The sequence below is a fragment of the Balaenoptera physalus genome (assembly GCF_965194825.1).
Source record: "Balaenoptera physalus genome assembly, chromosome: 19".
Taxonomy (NCBI): domain Eukaryota; kingdom Metazoa; phylum Chordata; class Mammalia; order Artiodactyla; family Balaenopteridae; genus Balaenoptera; species Balaenoptera physalus.
In genome coordinates this window covers 67,869,120-67,886,460 of record NC_138900.1, presented here as the reverse complement: position 1 = coordinate 67,886,460, position 17,341 = coordinate 67,869,120, and the positions used below count along the sequence as shown (strand labels likewise).

The window sequence follows — 17,341 nt, the reverse complement described above, 5'->3', positions numbered from 1 at the left end:
CAGGTGTGTAAGCTCATCTAACCTCCTTAAGCTAACACCTCACTTTTCAAAGAAAAAATCCCTTTTCTTTGTGTTTGAGGCTCTTCTTTTTACCCTGCCCCGCAGGACGTCTCTCGGGCATTCTAGTGACGGCTGCTCTTCTAGGTCTGTGTGCAGAGGGTCTCTGGGTGGCCCCTGTCTTCACGTGTGACAACGCCCTCTGAGGTGGATGAGGGCCCCGGGGTTGCTTTCTTCCAATAAGCAAACTACCCATTCACAAAAGGTCCACAAAGTCAGAAACGGTAAGTGCCATGCGATTCCCCAAGACCCCATGCTTGTTCCCTTCCTTCCTCCTCTGTTCTCCGGCTCCCGCCCCAGGGCCTCTGCGTGGACAGAAGCAGGGAGCGGGCACGGGGCTGAGACGGGAGGCGCGTGTGCACTGCCTTCCCTGCCTTCCTGCTGGCAAGGCCTGGGGCCCACGCTGCCCCGGGCCACGCGGGAGGGATCCCACTCGGGAATTGGCTGCTGCGTTGCATCTTCCAGGAACCCTGAAGGTCTGTGAGAGGCACGAGAGGCACGGGCTCTCCAGATACTTTCACTTACCTTCATTTTCTTCCCCTACGAAACCCTAGAAAGTAGGTGGCGTTTTCCACATTTTTATTAAAAGATTCTAGGCCTCGAAGATGTTGAATAGTAGGGTTTTCAAGGTTCCATAGCTGATCAGCGGCAGACTGAGTGCGTCCTGGGGTCCTTCTTACACTAAGGCAGGAGATCACTGTGCTGGCATCTGACTTGAGGAAACGGGCAGGAAGTGAACGAAGTGGCGTGCTGGTGTATCAGCTCTGGGCGATGGCACTCCCTGGGCCCCACTTTACACTTGTACCATGATTGTGCTGCAGGGGGTGTGGTGGTTGGGTGAGTGAGCGTGGGTTTATGGTGGACTGTGTGTGGTGGGGTGTATGTGTGGCATTGGCGTGTGTGCGGTGGGGACGCGGTGGGGGGGGGGGGGCGTCTCCGGCCATCACCCAGTGCTCGGCTCCGGGGCAGAGGTCATGTGCTAGAACTGTGCCGGGTGCAGGGCGGGGCCTGGGCACAGTACAGACAGGACTGGGTCCACTGCTCTAGGTCGACGGCGGAGCCTGTTTTCTCGATTCCTCGCACCTGCCGTCCTTGTCCAAGGAAGAAGTTGCTGTTCTGTTCACTCTCGACCCTTTCACACTTTTTCCTGAGACTTAAGTGAACTGCGGTCCGTGTCCCGAGGGCAGTGGTCTCAGAGGAGTCGTGGGGCCTGCAACCCCCGGAGAAGGTGGCCGGTAGAGGCTTCCCAGCTGGTGACCACTCGGGGCTGCTTGGCCACCAGTGTGTGAGGCCCGGCGCCCTGGCAGTGGGACAGTGCCAGGGAGCCCTGCTGGGGTGGCCGGGAAAGGACAGCCACAGCTCCCACGCCGCTGTCGGTGCCCTCGTTTCTGACCTGATAAGTTGTCAGCTCAGCGGAAGATGGGGTTGTGTAGTATGCACAAAGGAGTTACGGGCTTGGTGCTCTCGTGCTGCCCGGTGGCCCAGACGCTGGCGAGGCAGGCACTGCCTCCCTCGGGGCTGGGGCAGGAGTGGGGCTGTGGCTGGCGGGCAGGCTTGCTGGTCTCCCGGGGAGCTCCGAGAGACGTGGAGGCCTGTCTTCAAGGACGGCTCTGTCCTTCTTCTCCATGCAGGCAGACGCTGCGCCTGGGGACTCCGCGCCTGCTCTCTTTGTCTGTTCTGCCCCCCAGGCCCCCCGCACCGGGGCGCATCTGTCTCCCTCTCTGCAACTGTCCTCTTTCCATGGCTCATGTGGCACCTTAGCCTCTCTGGTTCTTCTGGGCACTGCGAACCTTCACTTCTCCTCCAGGACCACCTGCAAGTGCCTACGGCCTGGACCTTCGGGACTGGGGCCCCTCCCCGCAGGGAGTACCGGTGTGACATGTGTGCCTCTGCCCGTGTGTGTAGCCTGGGGACATTCTGCTCGGTGCTCAGAGTGGGCACGAACGTGTGTGCCTGGAGCCCGCCATGCGGGAGCTGCAGTCCAGAGCGCCTGGTCTTGAAGGGTGTCCTGCTCACAGTGTTCACGCCTCCTGTGCTTTAGAGTCAGGAAGCGGGAAGCACAGTGCGTGACTGGGTTCAGGACCTCGGTGATTGTCTGGCTCAGGTTTCGCTGGAGATCCGGTGAGGTTCACTGTGGTGCATCCTGTGCGTGGAACAGTCCTGGGAGGTCATGTGAGGAATTTGAGCCCTGGGTGCGGGCTCTGTGTGGGTCCTGAGGACTCTTTGGAATTCCAGTAGCGCATTTCCTGATAAGGAACTCAGGGCAGCCTGGCCTTGGACGTAATCAAGTCTGTACTCGGGAAGCTGCTTGGAAAGTCACTGCGTGAGGACAGGCTCCTGCCAAGGGCTGTTTTGCAAGTGTGTGCTACAAAATATTTTCTCTTCCCCTTATTACTTAAGTAGGGCGCCTGTCATAAGCTAGTGAAAGTTATTTGAGAGCACAGATTCTGGCGGGAAGAACTTCTCTTAAACTCATTTAGAGATAGCCATAGAGAAGTATTAAAAGAGAGCGTTTTTCCCAGCAGCCTCACCAGGCCAACCGGTGGGTGGTCGTGCCCGAGAGAGCCTGTGACGGTGGCCTCGGGCTGTGGTCTTAACCGTGACCCTGGGCTGGCGTGTGGAGAGGAGAGACTGTGAGATGTTTCTGTTTGGAAGTTCGATTTCGGTTTTATTTAAAACAACAAGCTGTGTTTATGGTGTGTGGTTTCCACTCAGGGGCTCACGACTTGGGTTCCCCCTCCCAGTGGGCCCGCGGGCAGGCGTTGGCGGTGCGAGCACAGGGTGGCTCTTGGCGGGCTGCGCTTTGAGGGTGGATCTCCACAGGGCTGCGCAGAGTCTTGGGTCCTAGGACAGCCCCGTGAGGTTGGAAGAGGGGCGCTGGCTTGGCTTTCGTGCTCTGGAAGCGCCCCCCAGGGAAGGGTGTGGTGACCACCCCAGACTGAGGCTTAGCGGCTCAGGGCTGCTGCCATTCGCTTCCCTGTCACCCAGACCGTTCGAGCTGAGGCTGCGGTTTCTGCAGGGCACTAGGAGGACAGCGTAGTGTTTTGTGACCATTAACGCTTGCGTGGGAGGCCGCGGGGAGGGACCACACCCGTGGGCATGGGGTCAGCCTGGCGGAGCGCGTGCTCGGTCCCGGAGGTCACGCGCCCTTAGATATGGCAGGACGGACAGGCTCCGAGACCGGCCAGGTGGTGGGCTGAGCTGCGGTCTGACGTGGAAGGAGTGAGGGCTTCGCCTCTCAGCGTGGGGTTTCCTCGAGGTGCTTGACCTGGGAGGGTGATGGGCCGTGAGTATGTGCCGCGCAGGGATCCGCGTGGCCTGAGGGGCAGGTCCCCCTTCAGGTGCCCGTTCGCGGCCGTTGGGGGCCTTCTGGGCTGGTGCCCAGTCACAGAGGCTCAGCTGCGAGTTGCTGGGGGTTTAGTGGGGAGCGAGCAGGACCCTCTGTGGGCCTCCCCCATCCCTGATGCCGCTCCCATCCCTCTCCAGGGGCGCCGTCTGGGCCGCCCTTGGCCTCATCTCAGCTCTCGAGGCTCCTTTCTCACGTGCTGGGGCCTGGGGCCTTTGGAGTTTACTCAGGCTGTTCCCAGTTGTTACACGTTTAAAACAAAAAATACATTTTTGGCTACTGATGGGAGGTTGGGGGTGGGTGGAGTCTGGGGCAGACGGAGGATTTGGGGTTCGTGGGAGCAGAACTGCCGCAGGAATGAGCTCTGTCTTGTCCCCGCCCAGCTGGCACACTCCCCTGCACACACCTGGCGGGCTGAGTTGCGCTCGCTGAGGTTGCAGGGAAACTGCTGTCGACAAGAGAACCCCTACCTTTTCTACAAAGAGCGGATTAAAGCAAAGTGTAGGTCGCTGAACATAATTGTACATGACGTTGCTTTCTTTTGTTGAAAGGGTAGTTTCTTAGTGCAGTGAAGTGTAGAAATCTTTTTTTTAATTAATTAATTAATTTTTTTTTTTGGCTGTGTTGGATCTTCGTTTCTGTGCGAGGGCTTTCTCTAGTTGCGGTGAGCGGGGGCCACTCTTCATCGAGGTGCGCGGGCCTCTCACTGTCACGGCCTCTCTTGTTGCGGAGCACAGGCTCCAGACGCGCAGGCTCAGTAGTTGTGGCTCACGGGCCCAGTTGCTCTGCGGCATGTGGGATCTTCCCAGACCAGGGCTGGAACCCGTGTCCACTGCATTGGCAGGCAGATTCTCAACCACTGCGCCACCAGGGAAGCCCAGAAATCTTTTCTTTATTCTAAGAGTTAGGCTATTCAGTGTCTTAGAGAAAAGTTAGGGCTCCCCATGATTGAAGTAGTTCGTGCACATTAACCAAAACTCAGTGTATCGGTTTGCTGGGGCGGCCGTGACAAACCCACAGAGCGGGGGCCTCAGACCACAGAGACAGACTCCCCCACAGCCCCAGAGGCCAGAAGTCCGAGACCGAGGTGCCGGCTGGACTGGTCCCTGCCGGGCCGAGGGAGAATCTGCCCCAGGCCTCTCCTAGCTGCTGCATTTGCTGGTGCCTCTGGTGTTCTGTGGCTCGCGGAAGCGTCACCCCCATCTCTGCTTCCGTCTTCACATGTGCGTGTCTGTGTCTGTGTCCAAATTTCCCCTTTTTATAACGGCACCAGTCGTACCGGGTGAGGACCCACCCTGATGATCTCATCTTGACAACATCCGCAAAGACCCTGTTTCAAAATAAGGCCGCATTCTGAGGTACTCCGGGGTTATGATCCCAAAATAACCTTTTTGGGGGGGGGGACACAATTTAGATAATAACACTTACCGGTAAATAAAGTTAAATATAAAGAATAAAATAAAAATCATGTGTAATCCTGTCCCTCAAAGATAAACATACAAATTAAAAATTGTGAATATGTTACGTACTTTTCACAAAACAGGAATCAGACTGTGTATAAACTTTCGTGTTCTGCACTTTAAAACCTAGCATTAACTTCCGATGATGTGAAACTTCAAAATGTGACTTCTGGTGACTACATAGTCTAGAGAGCAGTGTATATAATGTGCCTGATGAAATTACGATTTTCACGTTTTCCGGAGGAGGGGCCTTGTCCCCTTGCACACTGTCCGCCCTCACACAGCAGGGCGTCCCGTTGAGCGGAGCCTGGGGGCTGGGTGGGGAGCAGGTGAGGTGGGAGGGGCTTCAGGAGGTGGGAGACTGGGCTGGGGGTTGGCTGCCCAGCCTGGCGTGGCTGCCTTTGTTACGTAAACCAGGTGCTGTGTTCCTGGGGGCCTCCCGGCCCAGCATGGTGAGCTTGTGGCAGTTCGGTCACCTTTTTTATTAAGCAGACTTTATTTTTTAGAGCAGGTTTAAGGCTCACAGCAGAATCAAGCAGCAGGGTACAGAGATTTCCCATATACACTCCACCCCCACCCACCCAACCCGGCGGAGTGGTTGATCTGTTGAAAGCAGTGAACCTGCACAGACATGGTGTCACCCAGAGTCCACGGTCTGCATTCTGCTTCCCTCTCGGTGCTGTCGGTCCTGTGGGTTTGGACGAGTGTGTGATGATGCGTCTCCAGCATCACAGCCTCACACAGGCTCATCTCACTGCCCTGAAAGCCTCTCCCTCCACCTGTTCACCCTTCCATCTCTTCACTGTCTCCACAGTTTTGCCTTTTCCAGAATATCATGTGGTTGGGCTCATACCGCCTTTTCAGATGGGCTCCTTTCACGTAGGAATGTGCATTTAAGGTGCCTCCGTGTCTTTTCATGGCTTGATAGCTCATTTCTCTTTTTTTTTTTAGTGCTGAATAATAGTCCATCGTCTGGATGTCCCACAGTTTATTTATCCATTCACCTACTGAAGGGCATCTTGGATCACTTTTAATTGTCTCTCTGGTCTTCTCTGATGGGAAGTAGACAGTAAACAAAGCCAGCTGCTGACCTCTGACCTCTCTGTGAATTGCCTGGAAGAGGGGGTGTTGCCGCCCGGATGCTTGTGCCGTGTTGTCCCCCAGTTCCGAGAGCCCTGGACTGTGCAGGACGTTGCTCCAGGACGATGCAGCCTTCTGTTCAGGGAACACCTGAAACACTTCGCGTGGAAACCATCCCCACAGCGGTGACACACTGCGGAGTTGGTGATGGGCGACAGGGAGAAGGATGGCCTCGGGCTGTGGTCTCCTGGGGTCCGAGGGTGCGCACCCCAGTCCAGAGGCGGTGCAAGGCCCTCGCTGGGCCCCTTGGGAAGTCTGTGTGCCTGTCCAGCCAATGTGCCTTTGCCCACACCACTTAATTTTCCTTTCAGAGACAAGACCAGTAATTCTTAACCTGGGCTTAGAACACGTAGAGTGTCATGGGGTCTGTAGCTATTTCAGAATGCCGCCAAATTCTCCAAACGCAACCCACACACTGCATTTTTGAGAGTGAGCTCTGCCCCTGGACTCAGCAGTAGGATTGACGCTCAGGGCCCTGAGCCACGTTCTGAAGCAGAGCCCCGCCCGGAGGTTCTGGTAGCCAGCTTGGGGGCTGCTTGGACCTGGACCCGGTCCGTTCACCCCTGTGCTGCAGCCTCACCGCTAGGCCTTCATTTCCCCATCTGTAAATGACATGATTTTGGATCCTTTTCATCTTGACGTTCAGAGGATAGTACTGGGCCAGGGTCTACAAAAGATTGCTGTAAAATCTGGAGTAGTGCAGCTTGTTCTTGCCGAGCAAACAGGACAAAGCGCCAGTCATGCCCCCACCCGGGGCGCGCGGGCCCTCGTGTCGGTGTCCGCGTCCCGCAGCTGGCGGGCACTCTCCGCTGGCCTCCACAAGTCTCACGTGGAGCCGAATGGACAGACAGGCCCACCAGGCGGGCCAGGCCCGCCACCCTGCTCCAGTCTCCTCTGTGCTCCTGATGTGGAACCACGCGGCCCTGGGCGTCGGCTGCCACCAGGGAGACAGACAGGAAGCCAGTGCTTCTTTGAGAGAAACGCTCAGATTTTGTATATGTTCATCATTTCTCTCTTCTCATCTAGTTGATGGTGATCATGGTGGGATCCAGGGAGTGGGGCACACGGATTAAAGGGTCTTGTCGTGGGTGAGGTCTTGGCGGGGTCTGTGATGGAGCGGGGGCCTGGAGTAGCTGTCTCTCCTGCACGCCCGTGTTCCTGGGCCCTGTCATCTCAGGAGCTCCTCATGTTGTAAACACGGAGGGGCCCAGAAAACTTCTGTCTGTATAGGGGCATCTGTGAATAAAATGCTTATTTTCTAATTTCATTTAAAAGTAGGAGTAGTAAACCCATTGCATGTTACTCTAAATCACTGTACTTTCCAAAATGAAAAACTGTCATATGTTGCTTTGGTTAAAGTATACCCACCCCCCACCCCCCAAAAAAATGTAGTTGGAATAGGGAAGATTATTTGAATAGCTTTTGTTTTTTTTGTTGTTTTTTGTTTTTTTTGTTTTTGGCCTCACTGCGCAGCTTGCGGGACCTTAGTTCCCTGACCAGGGGTTGAACCCAGGCGCCGGCAGTGAAAACACTGGGTCCTAACCACTGGACGGCCAGGGAATTCCCTTTAATAGCTTTCTGATATAATTTTGGAGGTTTTATGTGATACGACACTGAAACCCAGCAAATGGTCATGTGGTGATGGTCACTGGCAGCGTGCGTCCTCCATTGGGTCACAGGTGTTTCTTCTCAGCTGTATTCGACCCACTGGTCTTTCTTGCCCTGTAACTGGACCTTTTACCTGTGTTGGATTTTGCAGCATTGTGCATTGGCAGTTGGTCAACTGTGGTTTGCTCAGTTATTTCCGTCTTCCAGATGCTGATGTATTTTGTTTTGCTACTTTTGTTTCTGTTACCACCAGTCTCATCAGAAGAGCCTTTAAGCCGTCAAAAGCTATCTGCTCATGGCATTTTCCAAAATTCTAATATTTGACCAAATGCTTGAATTTTAGCGTTGGCAGTAAAACAGGTCAGGTGCTGGGACTTCCCTGGCGGTCCAGTGGTTAGGACTCTGAGCTTCCAGTGCTGAGGGCCTGGGTTCGATCCCTGGTTGGGGAACTAAGATTCCGCATGCTGCACATCGTGGCCAAAAATCAGTAAATTAGGTCAGGTGTTTTCCTTGAAGTGGCAGTCTCATTTTGTTCATTTTCTAGAAACAGTCTGCCACATACCCTCGTTTGTAGAGTTTGTATATCAGTCATTCTTCCATATAAAAATGCTTTTGCTGGAGACAGCTGTTATTTGGTACACAGCAGAAATGCTTCGTGTACATTTCACATTTTGTTACATAGAATATGAAAAAGACAAGTACGGAAAGGCTTGGTATTTAATGAAATTAATAATTCATTAATTAATGGTTCATCATGGAGGTTCTTAAGCAAATTGGACCATCACCTTTGCGTCATGAGTGCAAATATCACCCCAGCTGAAAAGGCAGTGCTGCTATGAAAAAAGTTTAAAAAGGGCTGCAGGAATTCCTAAGGGTCCTTGGACCACATTTTGTAAACAGCTGTACTAAGCTCTTCAACCTGTATGAGAAATCGTAGTTGAACAACTCAAGTCAGCCTACATGCTTATCGGTCTCTCCAAATTCCACAGCCTTAGGAGAATCCGATGGTGTCCATGACCTCTGCCTAGTGTGTAAGCTCACGAGTTCGTGTGCATTTTCAGAGGGCTCCTGATTTGGTGGACCCTTGGTAGTAAGCACCCCTCCTGTAGTTCTCACAGAAATGTGAACATCGGCCCCCCCCCCCCCCCCCTTTAGAGTAGGTCTGTGCATGTCTTCTGGCGCATGCTCACAGACTCAGCACACATCGTCAGCTGTGTGTCGGTGCCCTAAGCTGGTTCCCCTTCCTTTGATTCCCTCTTTGGGTGCAGACCGGCAGCAGAAGGCAGTGCTGTGCGGCCGGGCTTCCTGTGTGCCCGCCGCTCCTGGGGGTGTGGACTCTGCCCCCAGGACAGGTTGCTGGGCGAGGTCCAGCCCACGCCTCTGGCAGCACACGGCCCTTCCCTGGGCCTCATCCAGTTTCCTTGCGTAATTCTTCCGGCTGAGACGCTGCCTGCAAACTGACGGTGCATCTCATAGTTTTAGACCCTGATTCTCTTGGATCATTTGAACCATGTAGCTTCCTCTTGGGTCACTTTGGTTTTGTCTTCTGTAGTTCATCCTGGTCACTTGATCTAAAAATCTGTCTTTGTTTTTCCAAATTTTGCAGACCTTTTAAGATGATCTGGATTGCAATGACTCGAAATATATCGTTACACATTTGCTGGTTTGGAGAACTTTTTAAAGTTATGGAGTTCTGTATACTCAACTTTTATTAGTCTTCTAAAAAATTGCTGTCTCTGAATTGACTGTGAAGGGACCTTGAGACTGACGTTCTAATAATGCTGGGGCCGATCTGCTTTAATTGGAAATGAGGACGCTGGGCCTTTTCCCAATAACTCAGTAACCTCCTGGATGTAACTCCGCAGGCCATTTACTATGAAACTCTGATGTACAACCCGGTAAGCATCTTTAATGAAGTTCTTTATCATAAAACATGATTCCTGTATATGAAAGTGATCTTTTTCAGGTTTTATTGAGATGAGGAGGGGAAAATACTCTTAACTGTCTGTCAGAGATATTTTTGTATCAGGAGGCATCTCCTGATTAGTGAGAGGAGTACGGCAAGCTTGGTGGAGTCGAGGCCCTTTGTGTCCAGGGATGCGGAAGCCGGTTGGATCGTAGTCTGAGAGCGTGCCTGCGCTGGGGACAGCTGGGCCAGGAGCGCCTCACCCCGCGCGGGCCCTGCCCAGCGCTTTCTGCTCTGGACTGGCTCCTGCTCTGTGGGCTGTGGCTTTGCTGGATCTGTGTGACCACAGCTGTGTGTCAGGACCCACTGCCACTTTTGACACACTGTGGTTGGAGCTTGCCTTATTTTGGGCCCTCAGAATTAAATCAGTCTGTGCCATAACTTTCTTGGTGATTCTTTTTTGGCATAAACTTCAAACTCATGCAGATCAGAATGGTAGTTCTCACTGTCTGACGTATTTCCTTTTATTTAGTAAATATTTAGCATCTGTATGTGCAAGATGCCATGCAACACTCAGCTGGATTTCCAGCACGAAGAGTAATGGCCTAGCTGGGCTGCCTCCTGCCCATCAGCCCTGGGCCAGCCGCTCCCCCTTTTAATGCGTACAGGCCCCCTGGGGTGGGTGTTCTCACTTTGCCTGCAGAAGGAAGGTGGAGTCTCGTGTGTGCGCGTGGGACTCCAGCAGCTCCAGCGGGTGCTGTTCGTGAGGCTGTGAGCACGAGTGACTCTCAAGGCATTTGAGTCTCGCAGAAAGATGTCAGACTCACAGAGAGACCCCCTAGAAGCACCTGTGAGAAGGAGGTGTGTGGGAACGGGGAGACTGTTTCTCTTGTGGATCGAGCTTGCCCATGGCTCTACTGAGGAGGTAGCTTTGGGTGGGCTTTGAGTAATAAGTATAATTAGAATGAATGGCCGTGGTGTTTAAAAAAGGGCTTTCGGGTGAAGGAATCAGTGAGTCTGGAGCTGCGAGTCCCGTGTGTCTAAAGGTTGGGGCGCAGGTGAGGTTGGGCCGCCAGACCAAGGGGTGTCTTGGAAGGGGGGCGGGGAGGAAGCCCAGCGAGCGGGCGCGGACCCATCTCCGAGGCTGCTGTGGGGCTTGGGAAGTGGGGAACCAGACCCTCAACTCGGTACCTGGAGGGATGGCAGTGTCGCTGCAGAGACGGGGGACACAGAGAGAAGGGGCTGATGGGAGGCGCTGTGTTTGGGCACGAGGGACTTGAGGTGCCGGGAGGAGGGTGACTGGGATGCCCAGCAGGCAGAGGAGGCCGGGGGTCCCCCATGGGTGCGGGTGTGTGCGCACTGGGAGAAGGGTGGGCAGGAGGAGGGGAGATACACAGAGCAGACCACCAACCACCAGAAGCTCCCTAGCGTAATGCAGTAGTCTTCAGCGGGCAGGTTTGCTTTTTAAAAGGTAAAAAATTAAAAGAACGTCCATATACGTGACTTCTCCACTGTAAGCAGTAGGTTCTTTGAATGGATGATGGGTGGTCGTCTGGGTCACGTTCCTGTTCTGGGAGGTAAGGTGCCTTATGTTCTAATCTGTACATTATTACGTATTTAAACCTCGTAGTAAGCATAGCTCACATGGACTTCGTGTTCCTTTTTTTACTAGCAATTTTTGGGTTTTTAAATGGTCTGAAGAACCAGTAACGATGTGCTTTAGACTGAAGCCTCCGCAGAAGAATTCAAGAAGTGTGGTTTAATTTCTAGACATTAGTGGTGAGGCTTAAGCAGCTCGGAACCCCCAGGTACTGGTTGCTGTTTGCTTCAACTTGAAATGGGTTTGTACTCTTTATCAAGCACCTCTCTGCCTCCTGTAAAGCTCCTGTAAAGCTGACTTCCTTCACTTTTGGGGAGTGTGAAGGGTGAGACCAGGTGAGCCAGAACACAGCAAAACTAGTGAACGCAGCACTCGCAGGCAGCTAGGACCAGAGGCCTGAGAGCTCCGCCCCGAGGCCTGGAGACTGCAGGTTTGTCGGGACCTCCCCTGGGCTGCCGTGCCGGGTGGCGCGGGTGGCCGCAGAGCAGAGCGCACTGGGCCTCCAGTCCCCACGGCTCTGCTGGGGCTGCTTCGGACCTTTGGGGACATCCCTTTTCTCATTCAGTTGGCACAGTTATGCGTCACCAAGAACAGATGTTAGTTTTTGCAGAGCAGTGTGGATTAAGGTACACTTTCACTCCTTCCCCGTGATGCCGGCTCGAGCGGAGCGGGCACGGGAAGGGCTGGACGGGGGTGTGGAGCGGGGTGGGGGTCCGGCCTCGGGTGCCTCTGCCTGACTGGAGCTTGGGCACCACTGCCTCTCGGGTCTTCACAGTTGCTATGGGAGCATTTTGTGGGTTCCTTGGCTTTAAACTTTGTGAGTTGGGGACAAGGGAAGGACTCCGTGGACAGGAAGGTGCCCGGGTCACATGGGTGAGGGCGACGGGGTGGGTCCCCGGCAGGGATTCGACACGGGCTCACTCAAGGCGGTTTCCTTTCTTCTGCAATGGAATTGCTTAGCATCTGTTTCCGGTGTTCCTCGTCTCTGACGTGGTATTCAGAAGAAAGCAGCCCTGGGCAGTTTTCTGCTCCAGGAGTTTGATGGTTCAGAGACGCGGGCTCCGGGCTCCTCGGCGGCCCTGCACACAGGGCCGTCGACGGGCCTGTTTGCGTCGTCGGGTCGGCGCCGGCGGTCTGTCCTCCCGGAACTGGCCCTGGTGCGCTGTATTAAGGCGCACTCAGACTATTCAGCCTCACTCCTTGCCAGACGCCCCCTCTGTCCCAGGGCCCTGCCCGGCACACGCCATCGCGTTCGGTGGTCCTGTCACCTCAGTCTCTTCTGGTCTTCTGTGACCTGGGCACTTTCGAGGACCACCAGTGCGGTGTTTCTTAGAGAACGTCCTCCATGTGGGTTTCTCTGATGTTTTCTCCTTAGACGGGGTTGTGGTTTGGGAGGCAGATGACCACAGAGGAGAAATGCCTGCTCATCGTGTCCAGTCGGGGTGCTGGCTGGCCCCACGCCCGCCTGGGTGAGGAATGCCTGCAGTCCCGTCGGGGTGGAAGCGTCTCCAGGCTTCCATTTTACGAAGTGTTCATTGCATCATGTGAGAACGTCTGAAGCGTTTGTTTTGCTTGATGTCATCTATGCTGTCAAGACTATTATTTTCTTAAATGAACGTTTTGTCACTTGGGAAAGGATCTGCTTTCTCCACCCACCAGAGGTAAGAGGTAAACTGTTTCAGGTCACGACTTGCAGTTTTATCACTATTATTTGTGTCCTGAAGTTCTTTCAGAAATACTGTTCCCTGGCAGGTACCTTTTGGGATTACAGTGTCAGCAGCTCTGAACCCCCCTCCCCGAATTGCAGCCCTCCTTCTGGGGGGGCCATCTAGACTAGACCATGGTCTCAGAGAGCCTCGCCCTGCCCGGGAGCTGTGCTGTGCTGTCACAGCCCAGAAGAGAGGCTGGGCTGCGCGCGTCCAGAGTGGCTGTGTGTGGCTGTGGCCTCTTGGCCAGGCCTTCCTGGGGTGGGGGGTGGGGTGGCTGCCTGGCACGCTGCATCTGGGGAACCGGCTGTGCGGCTGTGACGAGGTGGACAGGCTCCGTGGACTGTCCTGCTCGTCACACTGTTAACAATGCGACGCACTGCTTTGCTGTACAGCAGACATTAACACAACGTTGTAGATCAACTACAGTTGAGTAAAGTTTTAAAAAATGTGACTTTCTAGGGCTTCCCTGGTGGTGCAGTGGTTAAGAATCCGCCTGCCAATGCAGGGGACATGGGTTCAAGCCCTGGTCCGGGAAGATCCCACATGCCGCGGAGCAACTACGCCCGTGCGCCACAACTACTGAGCCTGCGCTGTAGAGCCCGTGAGCTACAACTACTGAGCCCGTGCACCGCAACTACTGAAGCCTGTGCTTCTAGAGCCCATGCTCCAAGCAAGAGAAGCCACCACAATGAGAAGCCCGTGCACCGCAACAAAGACCCAACGCAGCCAAAACTAAATAAATAAATTTATAAAAAAAAAATAAAGTCCCACATTATGTTTTCCAATCAGTAAGGGCTTTACTTCAACAACTATAATCCGAGAAATAGGAGAGACCCCGGCAGCCTCTTTGCTGCTTTTGCTGACAAATACGACTGTGTTCCTTAAGTTTTTGAAGTCGATTGAGAGCTTAGAGTGACTTCTCTCCTTAAATAAGATTGGTTAAGTATTTTTTATAATTTTTTAAATTACTTATCTATTTTATACGTATGAGTGTCTCTATGTGAATCCCAATCTCCCAAGGATTGGTTAAGTATTAAAATTTACCCTCCATGGTTTGTCGATGCAGGTTTGGGGCCCAGGTGGTAGCTCGGGGGATACGACAGCTGCCTGTTAAGTGGACCGGTGTCCCCGTGCGTGATGGCCTGGAGGAGGGCTTCCTGTGACACGGATGGGCAGTGCCACCGCCGCAGGGGGTGGTCTTCTTTCCAGGCTGTGGTTGGTAGGCTGTACCTAAAGCGAATGTAATTGCTGAGGAGTGAAGACCCGGTCCTTTGGTTTTGTTTTCTTGTCGGGACTGGTCGCTCCGCCTCCTTTCTCGCCACGGAGGGCGGCCCTCGGCCAGCCCAGGACACGCGGGCCCTTCCGAGCTTCCCTGCCGTGGGTGGGGACTTCTCCATCTCCCGGCCGGCGGGGATGGCTCTGCTGGGTTCCGAAGGCTGAGACCTTGCAGTGCGAGTGCCACCTGCGTTGCCGTAGCTGCCGTGGTCGCTGGGAAAGTTCTTGGTCCTTGTGTCTGTAATGGTGCCATCTACTCAGGCGTTCTTGGTCTCGGCCATGGAGAATTGGAATTTCTTAGAAGCTTCTCTCGGAACCTGTTTTCAAAAAAGCTACAGCAGAAGGATGATAGAAAGGTTTTGTTTATACGATGTTAGCTTCAGGGCTGCCTACAAAGCATTTAGTTGGTGTTTTCTCAACTCAGTGGTCTGATTAAAAAATAATGAAGAGATAAAAGTTTATAGATAGCATAAAACATCTGTTTTGTTTGTTGCTTAATAGCTGGGAGTTAACTGCATTTCTGCGGGCAGAATTGGGGGTGGCTTTGGGTGCTGTCGCCTTCCCTTACTTGGTTCATCTCTTGCTGGAAACCAGCCCGACTTCCTGGGAAGGGGGTTCCTCACCATGTGGACGGCTCCGGCCACGGTAATGCCCACGTCACACGCTTCCCTGGTGCTGGAGGACGAGAACACGGGACTCTTTGCTCGTTTTGTGAAGACTGATGGGCAGACAAGTCCCGAGTTTCCTTTTTACGGCCTGGAAGCTCTCTTCTCTCTTACAGACTCTGCCGTGAAAAGCTACCTCTTGCTGTGCACTCACGTGTATGTGCTCACACACAGGCACTCGCATATATGCCAACCAGCTCCTTACTGACCTTCCCTGCTTCTGACCACCACGGGGCTGTCGTTAGGATCGAACTCTCTTGATATTAAATGTGGGTTACTGTAAAATGTTAAGATCAGAAGGCCACCTGATTGAGGTAAAAGGGAGGAAAAAAATCGTTGCCTGTCCCTTTCTAATTTTTAAAATTTTTATGTTTTATTTCCCCCCCAGTGTGATTGAGACGTAATTGACGTGTGTGTGTGTGTGTGTGTGTGTGTGTGTGTGTGTGTGTGTGTGTGTGTGTGTGTGTGTGTGTGTGTGTGTGTGTGTGTGTGTGTGTGTGTGTGTGTGTGTGTGTGTAGATAGGTGTTGTGTTCTGGATCTCAGCTCGATTTCGATACAGAGCCGAGCCTCACACCTTAGCCTCACTGGCTCAGAACAACTTCAGAGCAGGTGGCCTCCTGCACATGAGGGGAAGATGTTGCAGGCAGGACTCGCCTGCTTCCTGAGGTGTGCTTGGCCTTCTGTCCTGCGTGCACCGGCAGCCCTGCAGCCTGCAAGGCTGTGCCTGGTGACTCCCTGACCCTTGCCGACAGGCTTTGTGTTTGGCTCAGAGCTAGATTTGCAAACGGGTCCAGCCGTGGGGCCGGTCCCTCTGTAAGCTCCCCCGTCCCAGGGTCTGAGGGTGTGGGACAGGCCTCAGCTTAGAGAATACTCTCTTTCCAGAGGGGGGAGTTCAGGACTCAGGACAGAGGAGGGTGCTTTAGATTCTTTCCGGTGGAGCACCTCCCTCCACGGGAGCGGAGATCCTGCAGGGCGCTGGCGGGTCTGACCACGGCCCCCTTTCCCCGTGGCCGCCGAGCGGGGAGGGCGGGCAGGAGGAGGGTGGAGGCAGCTCTCCAGGGTCAGTGCGGTCCACGCACGTGCCCACTTCGTGTCGGGTCCTTGACCCTCGTCCATGGGGCTGTCCACCCGCTGCACCTGGGCTGTGCTGCTTCTGGTGCACCGCGTTCCGTGGCGACTCTGTCACTGCAGACACACAGTCATCAGCAGGTGTCCACAGAGCGGGACGCGAAGGTTTGGAATCAGGCAGAAAGCGGCTCTCAGAAAGGGCCGATGCAGTGCCGTCTCGTCCCCGCTGTTCCAGCAGAGGTGGTGACGTCCGTGGTCCCTCAGGAAGCAGTAAGGGGAGGGCTCACTGCTGGCAGATTTCTGTTCTGTTGAACCTTTTGTCCGCAGACTAATCCTTTCCTCTGTGGCTGCTCCCCGCTCCCATTCCCGGAGACCTTGGTCCTCAGCCTGTCTCGGACCTGAGCACCATGGCGTCTTTTTTGCCTTAGGTCATAGGTATGCATTTCCAGGGGGCAGAGGCTGCTGGCCCGTCTCATTTAGCAGCTGCCCAAAGAGAAGAGAACCAGAACGGGGGTGGTCCCAGGAGGGAGGGCTGGGCTTGTGCGGCCCGCGTGCCCCCTTCCCTGGGAGGGAGCATTTCCTGAGGTAGTCGTTCTGGATTGACTGTTGCGCCTCTGCTCTGCAAGGCGGGAGGTGAGCGCCGTCTGTGACTTCCCGCTTTTCTGCTCCTAAACAGAGCAGTAGGGGAAGACAGGCTGTGATTACAGGTCCTGCAGTTTTATAAATTATTGTGGGACCGAGCACAGCAGGTTTGGGGAATCAATCGTGGGTTTCTATGTTAAGTTAGGGGAAGTTTGCTCATGGGTGGCACTTGTAATCTTAAACGGAGGCGGGGGAGTATTGATTCAGTGTTTGGCTGGAGACCCGATGGTGGGGGCTTGTCTTTAGTTTTCTTTTGTTTTTAGTTTCTTTTAAACTTTCTTTTAGTTTTTCTTTTAGCGTATCAGTATTATCTAAATTTTTGCAAGAAAAACATGCTGCTCACATTATGGTTGTTTAAAAAAAGACAGACCCTGCCTCACCCCTCTTCCTGTCCCCCAACCCCTGAGCCCGGAGCCTGGACTGTGGTGCAGGGGGACGGGGGTCAGAGTCAGGCCTGAGTTAGTGTGTCCATCGAATGTGTTTTAGTAACTTTTGTTAACTGTTTTAAAATAACTGACAGTGGTATGAAAGGTGAAAATCCAGACAAGAAACAGTTATTTGACAGGGCATAGTTGAATAAATACATGGCCTTGTGTGTGATTTTTTTTTTTTAATAAATTTATTTTTATTTTTTTTATTTTTGGTCTTTGTTGCTGCGTGCGGGCTTTCTCTAGTTGCGGCGAGCGGGGGCTACTCTTCATTGTGGAGCGCGGACTTCTCATTGCGGTGGCTTCTCTCGTGCGGAGCACGGGCTCTAGGCGCACGGGCTTTAGTAGTTGTGGCGGGCTCAGTAGTTGTGGCTCGCGGGCTCTAGAGCGCAAGCTCAGTAGTTGTGGCTCACGGGTTCAGTTGCTCCGTGGCATG

The 17,341-nt window shown here is 53.8% G+C and overlaps 1 protein-coding gene across 16 annotated transcripts in view; it reads left to right on the top strand.

Moving 5' to 3' along the window:
• The window catches only part of ANKRD11 (ankyrin repeat domain containing 11), a 166,495-nt gene that overhangs the window by 73,093 nt on the left and 76,061 nt on the right, over window positions 1-17,341 (top strand). For 3 of the 16 annotated variants that reach the window (XM_082437679.1, XM_082437680.1, XM_082437678.1), the window contains exons 3-5: window positions 5,815-7,035; window positions 9,218-9,509; window positions 12,493-12,778. The exons of 7 other annotated variants lie outside the window; for them this stretch is intronic. The gene's annotated coding sequence lies outside the window, so the exon portion shown is untranslated. Of the gene's footprint in view, window positions 1-136; window positions 282-4,432; window positions 4,762-5,814; window positions 7,036-9,217; window positions 9,510-12,492; window positions 12,779-17,341 lie in introns of those variants that run through there. 6 more of the 16 variants (XM_082437681.1, XM_082437682.1, XM_082437684.1 and 3 more) reach the window with 5 other exon arrangements.